The sequence below is a fragment of the Sceloporus undulatus genome, chromosome 3 (assembly GCF_019175285.1).
Source record: "Sceloporus undulatus isolate JIND9_A2432 ecotype Alabama chromosome 3, SceUnd_v1.1, whole genome shotgun sequence".
In the NCBI taxonomy this organism is placed as follows: domain Eukaryota; kingdom Metazoa; phylum Chordata; class Lepidosauria; order Squamata; family Phrynosomatidae; genus Sceloporus; species Sceloporus undulatus.
The window spans coordinates 56,673,433-56,691,129 of record NC_056524.1 but is presented as its reverse complement, the minus strand read 5'-3'; the positions used below and the strand labels follow the sequence as shown (position 1 = coordinate 56,691,129).

Genomic DNA, 17,697 nt, shown 5'->3' with positions numbered 1-17,697 from the left:
CTAGGTTGTCAGGAGCTGAGACTAGTGATGGGAGCTCATCCCATCATACAGCATTCAGGTCTTGAACTGCCAACCTTCCAACCTTCCAATAACCAGAATTGGTGTCTTAATTATTAAGCCACCGCATCCCATCACTATAGAGGTATAAATCTGTTTATTATTTCTGGATGTCTTCTCACTTCACAAGGGCCACTGAATGACCACTGTTAAGAAAATCATTTGCTAGTACCTTTTGTATTTCATTTCTCCTCTGCTTCAACATGTATATAAATATCTACAAACTGAGGTTACACTCTATACAAATAGATGTGTGTGTGTGTGTGTGTGTGTGTGTGTATGTATATATCATACTTCCAGATTGCATTGTATAAACTCTCATTTTCCATGTATTGTAGTACCCCTCCCTTGTTCTGAGAATTAAAGAAGCAAGCCTTCATTATTATCTGATTAAATATGTATATAATCAGTAAAAGGCTAGCTAGCAAATTGACTCTTTGTCTGGAGTATTTCCTATCCGTATGTTGCAAAAACTGCTTTGAACCACTAGATGGCACCATTTCATTTTCTTTTTTGGCAATTTCATAATTCCAATTGCAATATATAACCATGTCAATATTTCCACTATGAAAAGAAAAAAAAAATCACAGAAACCAACCATCCTTGAGGCACAATTCCTTGAAAGTGTCTGAGTAATCATTCCAATGATTGTTCTTTATATCACTCACTAACATTTAGGGATGTAAAGAATCCTTTCTCTCTCACACACTCTTTTGTTCTCAGCAAAAAACATGCATTCACACATCACAACATCCCATAAAGAAAACAGTCAACTACCACATTATACACACACACACACACACACACACACACACACACGCACATTTCAGGGCATCCCCCCCCCCCCATATTTGAACAAACATATAGATTTTGCAAAACACCATTTTCTCCCTTTTCTTGACAAAAAAAGGAGAAAAATCTGAAGTATGAAGTCATCAAAAATGTACACTTCTTGTCATTTTATCCTGTTGGGAAAAGATGTATACAAATAAAATAAGGGGCAGATTTACTTTTCTGTTAATATGATGCCTTTTTATCTCAAATTCTTAGATTTCCTGTATGTGGGACAGAAAAAATTATTGCCATTTGAAACAATAATGTTGATGTCCTAGCAAGTTTATGTAATGGCAGGATACATAAGTATGAATCACCTTCAAAACTATTGGGTGGCCTGAGAGTTGGAATGGTTGTTTGTTTGGCAGCCATGGTGGCGTACTGAAGGCAGGCTGGGCTCAGCTACATTCGATACTCCCAAATCTGTGTCAAGGCAGTAAGAGATGCACTGAAACCACAATTTAAAGCAGAGGCAGAGAAAGTGGCAGGAGCCAATGTAAAAATAGTAAAACCTAAAACGGAATGATACAGGAGGCTTGATCTCCAAAAGTACTGGATAATTTCCCCTTGAAAATACAGTAGGCCCTTCTTATACACTGATGTTTTATACATTGATTTGAGCATCTGCAGTTTGAAAATGTTCCAAAAAAGTATAAATTTCAATATCAAACCTTGATTTTCCATTTTTTATAAGGGACACCATTTTGCTATGTCATTATATTTAATGGGACTTGAGCATCCACGGATTTTGTTATACACTGGGGATCTTGGAACCAAACCCCAGCGTATAACAAGGGTCCACTGTACTTTACATGTTGCCAACTCTTAGTTGTTTCTGTTGAAAATGAACTTCAAGAAGGCCACCATAGTTACGACAATTCACACTTGCAGACTTGACCCAAAATTTCCCAGGGCTACACTGGAAGACACGAAACTTATTTACTCATTTACAATGTATGTTGAATCAACAAACAAAAATGGGAATGTGCACACCCCTTCACACTAATATCCACTTCCATTGCTGTCCTCAGGTAAAGTGTGATGGGTCTGAAAAGGAGAGCTTCTGCTATGCTTGGGCAATAGACACTATGTGAATTCATGAGTATTTGTTTCAAATGCTGATATTCCATCAACACTTGAAAAGGCATAGGGCATATTTAAAAAACAAGCCAGTGTCAAGAAGGAAACAAAACAAAGCGATATACTGGGTGCAGGGGAGGGAAGCAGCAAACTAATAATTATAGATTCCCACAAGTGATCAGGTATCATTGACTTGAAGGATCACAATGATGGTTGTTGTAAACTCCAGTGCTATGTTAAGACAAAAGAAGTAAAAGAGAAAAATGCCAGCCTTTGAAAACAAAACTAAACATGATAGTGTATGTAACTCTCTTCTTAAAACGTCCTCTGACAGTGGCTGCAGAAGGAGAGTCCCACAGTGTGAGGTTTGGGGATTTTAATAATTTCCCTGCTCAAAGTTCTTAAGAAATACCTTCTCTCCTACCAAAATTGCAATTTGTCCTGAGGGGGGAAAAAAGTCCACATGCCTCCAGTTTTACAACCAGGTCAAGTAGCAATTTCAGTTGGGTTATATTGATTGGGAAGTATGGGGTGGAAATTATGCTCCTACTCCACGGCCCAATCCCGACTGTGATGAATTGAAATAGCTGCCCCAAGATGTTGTCCTATCACAGGTGGGAATTGTATTGGAGACCCCCAATGCTATTTTGGATGTTATAATTGAACCTATGCTTTTTAATGTTAGGGGAGTTCATAGCATTTATAATGATTATGAGAGTTTTATATCCCCTCCTTTAAATACTTCTTCAAAACTTGCTGATAGCTCCTGTGTTAGGGGACTCCCCCTTCCTTGCCCCAAACATTTCTGGGCATGTGATGGGGGGGCATCGTCAGTATTTTCAAAAGACTGTTGTTTTTAAGTTTCTTGCAAGAAAAAGAATGCTTTGGGGAAGGATGGAAGGGCATACATATGTAAGAGGGACAAAGCCCACTTCTAGTCATCATTGTAGGCTTCCATTCATTTAAATTGGTGAAAATAATTTTGTTGTACATCCCATGGTCACCATCCATTTTGCAGATCTCTGCTCCTTCCTCCTTCTACAAATTGGTTAGAGTTAGAGTATTTGATGAGTAAATCAATCTGATCCATTTTTTTCTGAAAAATGCTCTCCCCCCCCCAACTCTGTTTCTAATGGAAGGAAATTCAATATTTCAGGTTCCATGATCCATGACTAGATCTGTCCTTCCAAGTTACCTAAAGATAAATGGGCTACAAAAAGAGTGTATTATTATGTCCATATGTGCTCCAATGTTGATTTTTTATATGAGAGATTATTGCAACTTCTGTCATTCCTCACCATTTGGATGCATTGAACTGTGATCCTCCAGATATTGGTCTGTAAATCCCATAAGCCCATGCTGGCTAAAGTTGATGGGAGTTGTGGCCCAACAACTTCAAGGAAGGCTACAAGTTGCCTACCCACTATCTTCATATATGTGTGTGGTGTCAATAGCTAGAGTGCAGAGGGTGTCACTTGGGAAGGGCACATGCTTGTCCCTCCTGATGCTCCATCTTTGGGCTTCCTGCCCAGAGAGGTAACCTAGTGATAGAGCAGCCGGGAAGGATGTGTGTTCTTGCTGCTCCGTCATCAGGCTTCCTCCTCAAGGATGAAAGTATGGTGATAGAGTAGCCAGGAGGGAGCCCCAGGGGAGAAGGGCCCAATGGGATGTCATCCCTTCTCTAGGGGTGCCACCCAATGTGGTCTGTACCTAAGGCCCCCCCCCCCCCCTACCCCCCCCCCGTGCGCCCCTTTAATGTTTTCTTCTTTTTTCATCGTTCTCACAATACTAAACTAATTTTGTTTCCTATATTAGTTAATATCTCACTCAGACTTACTATAGCCATGACATTCTATTTATTTTTGGTCTTTAAACTTTGGCATATATGAGAAGCAACATGGGCATATTGCTTCTACTCAGTATTGCCTATGGCTTGGCATGGTAGATAATGTGTTGGCTGAGCATAGTACTGTAGAACTGTCATGTGCAAGCAATGTCATTTTTTACACGCAAGCTGTTACTAGAACAAGGGGAGGGGGGGCGCTGTAAGATAAACAAGAGGGAATATAGTAACATTTGTAGTTTTCTGTCCAGAGAAACCGAAAGGAGGAACAACAATAACAGCAGTTAGTTTCATCTGAGAAAAATGTAGTGTAACCCATGAAACACTAGGTGAAATTGGATGGTGAAAAGTGATATGGAAAAGAATACAGAAGGTAATAGAAAGTTTTCAAAGATAAATTAAATGTAGTCCACAGGTTATGCATGTCAGATGGCAATAAATATAGCAGAAGTGGAGGGAAAGGCCAAGGTGGAGAACAAGTATGTACAAAATGCAATCAGGGATAAGAAAAAAAAAGACTATGAAGGGTATAAAACATCAGGTACAGGGAAGAGCTGATAAGAATACAGAATGCAATGGAGAGAGTGTAAACAATTGATAAGAAAAACAAAGAAGAGGAATGAAAAGAAGATGACACCAAAGCTAAGATAAAATAAGTCCCCCTTTCTTTACTAGAAAAAAAGAAGCAGAAGGCAGTTGGCAAAGGATCTTTGACATAGTAAAATAATTTATTGGTAGATGATGGAAATGTTTCTAAAACACTTGTGTTTTCAGCCTTGGTACTGAGAGAGAAAGATGGAATACAGGTTGTAGAAACATCCATAAATGTGCCAGGGAATGGGAAGAGAAAGAAAGAGAAATAAGGAGGTGACTGTAGAATTAATATGGATGAAGAGTTACAGAAATTCAGAACCATAAGGGATTTGTCAAGCGTTTTAAATAAAACTACAAAAGAGTTTGAAAACAATTTAACACAGGAAGAGAGGCAGTCTCTGATCCTTATACATCTTCACATAATTTTCAACAAATGAGAGGGAATGTTCCTCAGCAAGGTGAAAGAAGTTTATCTTCAGCAATAGTAATAGTGAGAGTAAACAGTGATAATAACTAATTAATAATTTTGACAATGTGTTTTCAATTTGAGAAATGTTGCCAATATTTTTTATTACAATTGTAATGTTGTGCTTTAGCATTAATTTACAGCAAAAGCTTAGTTGGCTAATCTTTTGCAGTCTTGGCATATAGTTCATAGGATGTTGTAAAGGCCTTTACTTGACATATAGTTTCACAGTTTGTAACATTTTGGCACAAGCATTGTTTTCATGAGCAATCTTTCATGCATCCCATTCTGTCTAGGCACAAGCAGAATAAGAAAGTTCACATACAAGTGGTTATTACTCTTGTTTTCTTTTGTGAGCCTTTCCACTTGAACATGGTTAAAAGTATTCCCTTACATCTTGTGATGATTTCATGCACCCAAAAACAAACCAAGGAAAACTGCTCTTTTTACAGGTACCTGCCCAGAACCTTCCATCTGTTCTGTCCTATTTGCCTAGAAATTAAAAAGGAAATCAGAAATAAAAAATAGTGATTGAATGTATGAATGAATATGTATAACCACACACATGTACATATGCATTTTACATTTTACAGAAGATCTTAGTTGGTATCTGATCTGGATGATGCAGACAGATTATCTGCATGCTCCAGAGTGACAGCTCTCAGGTTGTCCCATGGCCTTGGCAGAAGAACAGCCCTGCTCCATCCCATGGTCCTGATCCTTTTTTTAAAGTCATACTCTCCAATTGTCCCAATTCGCAGAGACAGTCTTGCTTAAACATCCATTCCACTTTTTCAGTTGATTTTAAAATGTCCCAGTTTCTTTCTCCTTTTCTGACTTTTTTTCATCCCTGGCTTTCTTCAATTGCAGCAAACTGAGTTCAAAGTGCAAAGTAGTTTGTATACAGTTTACTCATAAGGGAAGAGATGAGAAAAGAGGGTGGAATCTTGCCCTTCCCAGCAGGTTCAGGCAAATGCAAATGGTTTCAGCCTCTTCTGACATGCGTGTTTTTCTTCATCAGTAACTTTTGCCATCCTGACCACACTGATGTCGCTTAGCCACATATGTCCTGGTTTTCATCTCTGACGTGCTGGAAGGTATGCATTCTATAAATGCCTCAAGCACTCCCTGCCCTCATTAGATAACTTCTACTACATCCAAGGGCTCATTCCCACTGCAATTTGAAGCGAATCATGATTTGGGGTATATGACCCTGATTCCCACTGGAAAATGATTCTGATCATCATTGGATTGATTCCATCTAGGATAAAGTGGGGCAAAAGCAAAAAACAAAACAAAACAAAACAAAACAACCATGAGGTTTCTTGATAGTAGTTTGAAAGTACTTCTTTTGAAAAGAATTGATTCTGACACATATCCAATAAGTGGGAATGCCAGATCAGAATCGATTCTTTCAGAGAGGAGGGACGAATGGCATAGGAGTGTGTACCATCCCTCCCCAGAGATGTCACACACACATGCAGTGCTGCCTTTTTGGGTCCTTTTTAAAATTCAATTGAAAAATTTATAGCTTGGTCAAGCAAGTAGTTGCTAGACCATTCTATCGATTTTTCGATTAATTTTGATTTAAGAAAAAAAGTGTCCTGAGAAGTATCCTCCTCCTCTTCCTCTCCTCTCCGTCCCCCAGCCTCTGGGCTCCGTTCCCCACTCTGTCAATATCCTGGATTCTACTCTGGGACCAAGGCAAGGCTGGGAATGGAATGTGGAGGTTTTTGTATTATTTGTATCCGCTCCATCCTCTCTGGCCTGCCTTGGTCTGTCTCCTCAGAGTCCTCCAATCTTCCTGGCCTCCCTTGCTCAGTCCTCCCCAGCATTCCTTATTTTGTCCTCCCCATCATCCTCTGATCCCCCCTGCCTGCCTTGCTCCATCCTCCCCTGCATCCTCCAATCTCCCTGGCCTGTCTTGCTCAGTCTTCTCTGGCCTGCCTTGCTCTGTCCTTCCCAGCATCCTCTGATCTTCCTAGCCTTACCTTGCTCCGTTTCCCCCCACTCTCTCAGCCTCAGGACACAATCTCTCAGTCTCAAACCCCCACCCACCAATTTCCAAACTGGGCTTATGTCAGATGATTGACAGGGGATTTTGAAGTGGTGCTGCCAGTGAGAACGACAATCATGCCAAAAGAAAAAAAAATGATCACACTGGGTAAGGAAAAAAAACCCTTTCATAGTGAGAACTAGGGATCTTCTGAAATCGCTTTCCAGAATGGAGCAAATGCGAATCAGGAAGTGATTCAAACGACCAGTGGGAATGAGCCCCAAGTGTCCTTCTACAGCAAATTCCCCTTTGAGGAGAAGGGAGAGAAAAGGCGAATTGCTATTATGACTCATCCTCTCCCCTTTCCGTAATGTAGGGAGAGATAACAACAACAATAACAACAACAACAACAGCAGCAGTAGTAACTTCTTACCCACATCTCCCCATGGATTGAGACAGGGAACAACAGCCAATAAACAATACATATCATCAAACACATCAGTTAAAATACACATCAGTTTAAAATGACAAATAACATATGGACATATCAAAATGATCTACATTTAAAATTCATCATTTAAAATTCACAATTTAAAAATCATCTGGATAAGGCTGCCAGAAGAGAGTGGTCTTCAACGCTCTTTTAAATTTGGACAGCATGCTTAGCTGGTGAATCTCTTCTGACAGGTCATTCCACAGTCTAGGGGCAGCTGAAGAAAAAGACATCTGGTTGAGAGTTGGCAACCTAGTTTTGGCTGATTGGAGTCTGCCAGACTGGGGTCTTTCAGAGGGCCTGAGTGTATGTGGCAGATTGTATGGGAGGAGGTGATTCTGGACCCAAGCTATGTAGGGCTTTAAAGATAAAAACCAAGACAGAATAGGATATATTTTCTTCTTCACTGCACTGTTTCTTATGAAGGTAACAAATTTATATTTCATGTCTGTTTAATCTCTCCTTTACAGTCACCAGAACCACCTTCTTACAGTTGTAAACCACTTTACAATTAGCTTACAGTTTTACAATTAGCTTTACAACTAGCTTACAGTTGTAAACTGCTTAGAGACTGCTTAGGTGGGATGAAGCAGTATATAAATGAAGCTGCTGCTGCTTCTACTCTTTCTTTGCTACTATGTTCTCTGCTCCATTTAGTGGCTCTCTAAGGTGTAGATAATGGGGGAAGGACAAGTAGCAGCTGCTGCTTTATGTGGCAAGTGAATGGGCAACAGCAGAGAGAAACGTTAACCACCACTGTGTAAGCACATGCAACAGGTTATGGTGACAACCTGGGTATGTGAGGTGGGCTGCAACTTAGGGTGAAGTAGTTGAGGCATTAGTAGCTGCAAAGTTGAGATAGTTGAAGCATTAGTGGTAGAGGAGGAAAGCACAATTTACAATACTTGCCCCCCCCAAGGCAGATGCTTCTCTCAGTCCAACAGTAGAGACATCCTGAAATACTTGTTAATCTCCTCTTTTTATTTGTAAAGCTTATTTGTGCCTATTAGTTATTATGTCTGTTAAATGTTATTTATGAGGTACATAATTAAAAACAACTTGTGAATGACATGCCTTTTCAACCACTGACTCTGCCCTCCAAATTATCAGGGCCATTGAGCCTGACAGATATTTTAAAGGCACAGCACATCCTTAAGATCTTCAGGGAATGGTTCATTGTTGGTATACATGTTTTAAAGTACCCAATTCAGTTAATAGAAGCTTGTGAAACTGCATTTGTTGTAAAACAAAAACAGAAGGTATGGTCTGCACGCTTCAGGCTGTCAGAGTACTATTATTTTTGAAAGATGATTTCTTTTGACAAGGGCATATTGCTTGATTTGGGAATATTCCATCTACATCTTATAGAACTTAGTGCATTCTCTCTGGGACTCTGACCCTTAATTCACAGGCATCAAATCTTCCAGTAAGCAGTTGCCATAGATAGATGAACATAGACACTTCTGTAATGTCTTCTAAAGTTAAACTGGCAGGTTAAAGACATCTTTTGTATTTACTATCTCATGACACTTCCAGGATGGTCAACAGGGTTAGAAAACAGCTGAAGATGAACTGTTTAATGGAAACTGCATAGATGATTCCTCCCAGTTATCTTAACATTTAGTTATATTTATATACAAATAATGTACAGGCGTAGAACTTTACATTTATAGTCCTGTTATAAAATATATGTGTGGACACACCCACCTGCTCAACTATTCACCCACAGACAATGCATGAGAAGAATAACATATTATGAAAGAAAAAAAATCATATTGAAAATAATTATTTCATATGAAGAGTAAACTGACATGGACGCTTAAAATGTTTTGATTTGCATTTAGAAAATTTTTGATTTGCATTTAGAAAATCAAAAATAATACAACAATGCATGTGCATGGATTATAAATAAGTGGCTAGAATGAAAAAAACCCCAAAGATCTTTAAAAGAAATGATGAATTTTACAATTAACCCTTAATGTTGATGTTTCTAATATAGTGTGCCAGTCATCACTTTGTGTTTGCACTGTAAGGCAATATACACAGTGTAGGAGACAGAAAAGAGGAAGGCAGGCATTTGCGTCTTCTCTGAATGGTGCAGCAAGATTTTCTTCAAGTGTAGCTCAGGGAGCATATTTGGGCCTAACTTTTTGTAGCAAAAGATTTTGTGCCGCATCCCACCGTGAAACCCACTGGATGACCAAGGGAAACTCACATGCTCTCAGCTTCAGAGGAAGGCAATGACAAACCTCTCTGAAAAAGTCTTGCCAAGAATAACCATGATACATTTGCCTTAGTGTTGCCATAAGTTGGGAATGACTTGATGGCCCTCAACAATAACAACAACAACAACAACAACAACAATTCTACTAGATGCAGAAACATTAAAAGAGGTACAACATTCCATTAAAAGAGAGTAGATGTCTTGAAGTTGATTCTGAACAGATATCAGAACCTTGGCCCAGAACAGATGGGCCAAATGAAGTGGCTTCTGGCCACTTTGGTGGTGTGGTGTTCAAATGCTGCATGCTTCCCATGCTTCCCAAAGCCATGCTCTGGTCCTGTGAACCAGAACAAAAAGGTTTTGGGATAATCTGGCCCCTGGTGGTGTATGTGTCGGGTTCTGCAGGTGTGGTTCACTTGAAAGATTTTCATACCTGGCTCCATCACTGCTAAAATGTCCTCCAAATATCCCTAAAAGGCGGGGGAAGCGCCTGTGTCTGAAAGCCAAGCATGCTTCCTGTATTGTCATGGAAACATGGCTGCCTCTAGCATCCCTGAATCATCACAAGGGAAATGGATTTCCTATGAACGCAAACTTTGTGTTCATAGGAAATCCTCTTCCAGGAATGTTTCAGGGATGCAAAAGAGGGAGCCACGTTTTCATGACAATTCAGGAAGCGCACCTGGCTTTCAGACACAGGTGCTTCCCCCACCTTGTAGGGATGTTTGGAGGACATTTTAGCAGTTATGGAGTCAGGTATGAAAATCTTCTTTGGGAGCAGGATGTGTGGTTGGTGTGGTCCCAGTCTGCTTGCAGCTAGAGTGGACTTGCCCACCCACCTGCTGGTTCTAGAGAATAGGATATTTTTAAAAAATATTTTTTGGCTGGGTGACCTTTTTTTTATAGAGAAAAAAAGTCTGAGGAAATGGATTAAAAAACATTGGTCTAAATGCAATTGCTAGTCTTAACCATTCTGGCTCCTTACCTTACAAGGTGAACACATGGGGAAAGGGGAGTGTCAGAAGGAGAGAGATGTTTTTGTGTTGAAATAGAAGGTGGCAGTGGGGGGTGGAGGAATGGAGCCTGTAAGGTTATAAATCACTGCTCTGTCCCACTTCTACTGCCTTTCAGTGTTTCTTGGCCCACTCACCCACTGTGAAGATTAGTACAGGTTTTGCTTCGTCACCTTTGCGGGATAGGAACTTTGCTTCTTCCTTGGAAGGCCATGATAGGGAAAGGTGTTTTACCTACCTAGTGCACTGTCACCATGATACTGTGAAAAAATGGCTTTGGATGGTGCTTTAAAAATTTTCTTGCATATAACTTAAGTAGTTTACATTTAAAGTTATTTTTATTTAAATTAGTATTTAAATGTAGTAATTAGCATTTAGTCACTTTTAGCAAGTTAGTGTGGAGAGTGAAATCTTGGTCAACAATTGGTGGACATCCGTGGGCACCTTTTGGTGAAATGACATTCTCTGGACTTCTCCCCAGGTTCATGCCCCTCATCCCATAAGGAACAACCTTTGAAACTGGACTTGATTGTTTTCTCCTTCAGGGCTTGGGAATTTATGTTCAGGCTTCCTAGAAATAGACCAGCTGTGGCAAACTAGATGCATCAGTTTGCCTTTGTGGTTGGTGTGGCTCATCCATGCCATGCTAGAGAAGAGGTAAAATACACCACGGTAAGCAGCCCAGATGAGTTCAGAATTAAATAATTAATACAGTAGCCTTCAGTTTATCCATACATTTTGTATGTTTGTCCATATTCCTACTGGATGAGCAAATTAAATTGAATCAATTGTTGAATGGCAAGTCAACAGCTCAGTAAATCCCATTACTTCTTTAGTTGGGACTAGCAGCTGGACCGAGGACTTCTGTTTCTATAGCAACATCTATGTTTTATTTTTAGGGTTTTACATGTGAATCAAAAGCTAGTCCAATATAAAAATTCATTTTTCCATAGCTATTTATTTATGAGACCAAACTTGTGACCTTACCATAAACAGGCTTTGGAGCTAACATGCATTCAAATCTGATTAAAGCAAAGGCATGCCACTAATTTCAAAATAAAGACTCAGAGGGACTAAGTGGCATGCAGGGATAAAAAAAAGGCATACAGTTCCAGATGCTGTCTAATTATTTGTGTTAGGAATGCCTGATAGCAAAGAATCTTGCTTTTCTTTTGTTCTCTTATGTTGTAGCTTATTTACTAGTAAGCCAAAGAAAAACTTATTTGGAGTAAAAGGCTTTCACTGGTTTGAACTTAGAAGATGCACAGACTTAATAACAAGGCAAATCAAACACCAGGTTCCAAATGGATAATTTATTCTTAGAAATTCATTTTAGGAATATGTGATGTAGACTAATCCTAAATTAAGTCATAGGTCACATTGAGACTATTGTGACATTTAGAACAGCTCTTACCGTGGCAAGCTTACAGGGTGACATTTAGAAGGAACTTTTTAGAAATATATCACGTTCTCCAGAAAGTACTGCAGAGTGAAGAAGATTTATAGAGCTGTGAGCCTATTATGCAGAACTGTAGATCTTTGCTGTCTACCAATGAGATGAGCTTTTTTGCTAATATTCACCAAGCGTCCTTTTGTCTTCTCCCTCTCCTTGTCAAAGTAACAATTCAACATGATGTTTTTTTTAATACTTTGAGGAGAATACTAACATTCCACTTTTAATCATGCTTTGCAGCTATTTGATGGTTAGAAATTCTTGTTTCTGTTTTGCTGTAAGCAGCAGATTTGTACCAAAGGCTGTCAGAACAGCACAGTCTAAATATAATAATGTAGTTAAGAACCGAACAAGACACTTCAATATACATACACCATATGCTTGCATACTGTATTTACATAGGAGGAAGGACAAAATAAATCAGTGCAAAGTAATTCCAGGAGTGCAATATTACTCCTCGGAGTGCACTGTTATCCTGAGACAAATCTACTGTTCGGAAAGTGGAAAACATAAAAAGAAATGTATCAAATGCCAGCAGTTAACTTGTGTGTGTCAGACTCTGTGAAATGACTATTATAAAACATTTACATGATGCTGTAAATTTACATGGCATTTTATGTAATGTAGATACCCGAATTGTACAACTTGAGGATTCTGCATAAATGACTATCACGTTGTAATAAATTTGCAAGGACCTAAAATTTCTCACTTCTTGGTAGCCTGTACATATCTTGTCCTTTCAGAATATTGTAAATCGCACAATCCATGTCACTCTGCTCAGTTTGTCTTCTGAAGTACCAATGAATGGCTTCTGGACTATTTTCATAACGTGTTATTTTATTTTCATTTTTTAAAAAAAAAGACTACTTTCCCTTTTGGGCCCTCTGGTGCTTCTCAATTTAGGCTGTAATTAAAAATATAAAAATACATAGAAAGGTTAATAAAATTTAAACAAATACATCTCATCACTTATCTCCCTATGAAGAAAGGGAGGACTGGGATAAGCCCTTCAGGACATGATGGTTTTGCTTCCCTCTTCAACTTCCATCTCCTTTCTCCTTTTGCTGCTTGGCTACTGCTGTGCTGCCAGAAACAACAGACACTTGGAGAAATTGCTCTAGTGAGAGCTTGCTGCACACACCAAGAGGGACAGTGAGGGCAGAGCAAGTGGCAGAGTAACTGAAGTTTAATGTTGGGGTGGTTGAGGAGGGAGGAGAAACCTAAATTAAGCTACAGGGTAGCAAAACACAAGGGACAGGGAGAAACCTCATCGGCCAGAAAGCCTTCCTGCTAGCTGGCCAGGACAGAGCGAACACCCTCCTGCACTTGGAAGTCATTTTAGTGTAACCCTCTCAGATCATGTAATCCTCCTAACATCCACACCATCCAAGTGATGCCACTGAGCAGGAAAAGAGCTCGGATGGATAGGCTCAATCAATGAAGCCATGTCTATGAGTCTGCTTCATTGAGCAGGTTGGTTTACGAGAGGGGGACTTGGCATTGTCTCATTCAATGGGTCTCTATAAATTGAGGTTGATTTGATGGCCAGTTAATAGCAAACAACAGTGTTGGAGTTGTTGAGGACAGAGGAAGATATGAATATTTGCTCCCGGACTGTATTCTCGTTCAAATAGTCATAATAGCCTCGGGGATAGTTCCCCTGTGTTGAAAATGCTACTGCTGAATGTTCTGTCAACAAATGGGGAAACAAGCACTATCCAGGACTTCATATGCATGCTGACCTAATTTTTATCACTGAGACATCAGTTTTGCCTGTTGGATTCTCAGTGCATCAGCAGGTAAGAGGGTGGGGCAGGGCATGAAGTTGCATTGATCTATTGTGATTTCATCCCTTGCCCAATCTCACAGTTTCCTGGGTTCAAGTATGTATCTGAAGGTGAATGTCTGGGAAAAAATAGGGATTCTGTTGGTGAACCACCCAATCCTGTTATTTATTCTGTATGAGATAGCTGGGGTGGTCATGGGAATGGTGATGGAGTCTCCTTGGCATATATGAAAAACCATATTATCCCCTATGTAACCTATCCAGATCCTGATATTTTCAGAGCAGGGCCTTCTCTTGTTTCTGCCACCTTCACAGGGACATCCAGTTGGAGCACAAGAAAGGACTTTCTTGCTGGGTGCTTATAAGCCCTGAAGCTCACTTTCTCTTTCGATTGGCAGGTGACAACTTTGGAGGACTGACTGTTTTTTAAAGAAAAAACTTTTATAAGGTGCCATATAACTGATCTTATTTTTAAATATTTTTAAACTGTCTTTAATGTCATTGGTAGTTTACATTTTAATGAACACTTTTTGAATGATATTGTAGTTCTGGCTTTACTTGTATCCTGTCTTGAGTCCCAGTTCTTAGAAATAATTGGACTGTAAATAAAGGGAATAGTAATAGCAACAGAAACAACAACACAGTTGGCATACACCTTTCTGTAAGGTAAGGACAGAAATAATTTCACTAGCACCTTGCACATACAGTGAGGCCTTGTTATCCATGGGGTTGCCATCCATGGATTTAAGTATCTGTGGGCAGCAAGCCCCATTGTCCCCAAAAGTGGCTCATGCATGTGATCATGTTAGTGGCCACACACACTTTGTGCCATAGGGACAACAGAATTGAAATCCTGCTTTTTTCTTATTCACAGGGTTGTGTCTGGAATGGATCCCCTGCGGATCCATAAGTCTGATTGTAGTATATAATGAAAGATTTGTCTTCAACATGTCTAGACAGGAACTATAGCTCTTCCACTGTTTTGAATGAATAATGATTGTTGTGTGAAAGACAATACTGTTGGTGTCATTTGAATGGCTTCTGATGTGCACTGAAGACTATTCACATATGAAAGATGATAATCTCTACAAATCTAGATATTTTTCTTAAAAATATAGCTACCATCAGAATTTTCAACCTGTTTTTAATGAGCATTTTTAAAGGGACTCATTTTTAAAGGACATCTTGGTCAAATCAACAGTTGAAATAGGACCATGATATAGCTAAAATGTGGTACAGATCAATCATCAGCGGTATTGAGCTGTATATAGTGCAGTTGCAAGACATTTCACGAGTCCAGATTTGACAGGAACCAAAATACTGAGATATATTTTTGCTTGTGCCAGCTATATATCCCCCACTGGACTCCCTCTCACCATGTGGACTGCATAATTTAATGCATTTTGTTGCCTTTTGTTTCAGATCCATTTGTTTGAGAGCATAAGAGATAATATTTAAAAGAGTTTTACAACTAATACTTCTTAAACACACATGTCTGGAAAGGACAAAGGATGAGTCAAAAATCTTTTTGCTATCTTTATTTTTAGCCTGTCTCACAGGCTAAATAATTAAGCCACCTTGAATCCCAATAAGTAACAAACTATGGAGGCTTAAGTGCAACACCTTTTAGGTTGTGTTGTTTATACTGAATGACAGATAATCCAATAGAAAGACAAAAAGTACATGTTAGACTGGTGTGTGTAAAAAGAAAACAGGTGACCTTGAGAGAGCAGCATGAGCAATGACTGTTGGGGGAAGTGAGAAAATGTTAATTTTCTCTGACATATGTCCATTTAGCTATTGAGCATGGAACCAAACTTCAGGATGTGTTAAACTTAAACTTCAGGATGTTTTGAGAGAAGAGGTCCATTTAGCTACTGAGCATGGAACCAAACTTCAGGATGTGTTACATTTAAACTTCAGGATATTTTGACAGAAGAGGTGTAGCCTCTGAAATGATTCCACCTCCCTGGAAGGATGCCCTATGCAATGGAGAGGCAATAATCTGAATATCTGTAACTGGCAGCAGTAATGAGACACAATAGGGATTTTGTCAGCATAACTTGCACTCCTAACCAAAGGTTGCCATGCCTGACATGATGTGGGTTGCCTTATGCTGAGGCCCCAGTGCTATGGTCTTGGGTAACTGCAAGTTGCATTCTGTGGCCAACTTATTTAGGATAGCTTGGGACTCCATGGCTGGTATGATAGCCATAATCTGTCTCAATTAAAATGTAAACCATATTTAGCCCAAATGTTCCCTGCACCTACCTACAGAGTACACTCTAAAGTATTTTTTTTTCATCTGTGTCAGATTGTGTTCATCATAAGATTTTTGCCTTCTGTGGTCTGGTTGTCAGCCTAACCATTTCAAAATAACTACTTGGAATACTAGCATTATAGTTTTATGATTGGTTAAAGAAAGCTTGGATTCAACAGAGTCATTTTATATCTGATTTTCTCCTTCTTGTTACAGCACCAGGTGCCACCTACCACACTATTCTTGAGGGATTGCCAAACCTCCAGAAACTAAAGGAGGTGTATAGGGATAGGTGGTCCAGACCAAAAAGCACAATTTTCTGTGCATTAATATTTTCTAATAGAACTCTGAAACTTACCATGCAGTATATTTAGCATACTATCCCATGTACTGAATTGCTATAATATTACTTAACTGTAAGCCTCTAATGTGATAGAATGAAGAGAAGCACTGTAATCAAATTATTTTCTCAGAAAATAGTGCAAATGAAGCCATAGTTTGGTAAAACACAAGGTCTGTATGCCTTCTCACTGATTGGGGCTTAAAAGCTGATATTTAAAAACCCAAGTTAATAAAAATGCAAGGTGTTATAGGCAGTCATTAACTTGATTTCTGCCAGGGACTGCATATCTCCTTAGTGTACTTATGGAATTTTAAAAAACATATCACTTTGTTTCACTTATGCAAATGCCTTTAAACTGGTATTAAGCCCTAGCATTACTATGTATAAAAGAATGGGAAATGCTAGCTTTTGTCTAGTTGGGTCAAAATAAATGAAGAGAGAAATACTTTTAAAAATATTCTTTTATTATTCTGCAATGCATTTTCATGACAGGCTTTGTAAATGAAGTATGAAGGATTTGTATTTGTGTAATTGAGCCATACCAATGGAGCATGAAAGCAACTAGTTGAACAACCAGCATGTCTTATTCTCTGTCTCTGCAGCTTATGAACTGTCTCTAGAATATTCCCTTTAGTTGTTAAAATGACTCTAATAGAGGAATTAGAGCTGGATTACAAAGAATGACCTTTAGAAAACCAAAAAAGTAGGAAGATAAGAAGTGATTTATTATGACTGACGTTCCCCCCCCCCCCCCAACTGCTGCCACCATTAACCGAGGCAAAAGACACTGTGGCAGCTTCTCTCCAGTTCCTTAGTAAATGAATTTTATTTCATTATCTTAGTTCCTTATGGAACAAAACAGAATTCTTCACAACCCCAAAAGACCAGAGGTATCTTAAAGGGACAGGGGGCTTTTCATGTAGCATATATCGGTAATTTTCCTTCTGTACCCCTAATATCTGTGGTCGGAGGCAGCTGATTCAGTCTGCATAGTGATAAGCTTGTCTGTTTCTTATTGTGTGCTTGTGCATGGATGGACATACACATGAGAGACAGGAAGAATTGACTTTTGAAATGGAATGGGAAATAGAATAAAGAAGCTTCAGTTTGCCCAAACTGTGAAAAATGGCCTGTTTCAGGTGTATATGATGTATACTATATAGGCTATCTTCCATGCCTTCCATGCTTGTAATTGCTATTGCCCTCAAAACATCCTGGGCCAAACCAGAGGGGAGACTAAATACATGTCAGTGCT

At 39.2% G+C, this 17,697-nt stretch overlaps 1 protein-coding gene and 1 pseudogene across 1 annotated transcript in view; both read left to right on the top strand.

The window, feature by feature from the left end:
• Positions 1-17,697, top strand: part of ROBO2 (roundabout guidance receptor 2) — a 1,416,559-nt gene that overhangs the window by 54,784 nt on the left and 1,344,078 nt on the right. The gene's annotated exons all lie outside the window — the stretch shown is intronic.
• LOC121925153 lies at positions 1,262-1,417 on the top strand (annotated as a pseudogene).